Source organism: Sinocyclocheilus grahami, unplaced genomic scaffold (genome assembly GCF_001515645.1).
Source record: "Sinocyclocheilus grahami isolate Dianchi unplaced genomic scaffold, SAMN03320097.WGS_v1.1 scaffold2915.1, whole genome shotgun sequence".
Classification (NCBI taxonomy): domain Eukaryota; kingdom Metazoa; phylum Chordata; class Actinopteri; order Cypriniformes; family Cyprinidae; genus Sinocyclocheilus; species Sinocyclocheilus grahami.
In genome coordinates this window covers 9,527-10,236 of record NW_015508090.1, presented here as the reverse complement: position 1 = coordinate 10,236, position 710 = coordinate 9,527, and the positions used below count along the sequence as shown (strand labels likewise).

At 40.4% G+C, this 710-nt stretch overlaps 1 protein-coding gene across 1 annotated transcript in view; it reads left to right on the top strand.

Annotated features, from left to right (window-relative positions):
* The window catches only part of LOC107575809 (stabilin-2-like), a 12,873-nt gene that overhangs the window by 5,489 nt on the left and 6,674 nt on the right, over nt 1-710 (top strand). The gene's annotated exons all lie outside the window — the stretch shown is intronic.

The window sequence follows — 710 nt, the reverse complement described above, 5'->3', positions numbered from 1 at the left end:
AACGGCAGGGTAGCTGTAACACAAACCCCACCACTTGGATTAATTGACATCTTAAATTGGTCATCTTTTAACTGCTGTGATGTGACCTGTTAACCCTCATGTCCCCAGGAGCTCATGATCGGCAATGCTACCATCCTCGCTCCAGATCTCAAGGCAATAAATGGGTGCATTCACATCATTGACACGGTAATTTAATTTAACACAAAGATTGTGTCTGTTTTTTAACATTTTAAACCAAAAGTATTCAACTTTGTGTTATGAATTTGCAATAAATGAGAATGTTTATTGGAGTTGCATGGAAGGAGGGAACCAAGATATGTCTAAAGACCAGATTAACTACATAGCAACACCCAGAATACCCTAGCAACAAAATAGCAACTCCCCAAACACGCTTGGAACACTTTAGCAACTGCATTGGAATAACATAGCAATGCCTTAAAAGCACACAGAACACTTTTGCATTTACATAGCAACACCATTGCAACAGTAGAGCACACCCTAAAAACACATCGTACACCCTAGCGATAGCATAGCAATGCCTTAAACACAGTTAGAGCACCTGAGTAAATGCATAACAACACCCTAGTAGCTACATAGCAATGCCCTAAAAAATACGCAGAACACCTTAGAAACTGCATAGCAATGACCTAGCAACTACCCAAAATCCAGGTTCAGGAAACAGTCCTCCGTAAAATGCACTGCACACATCT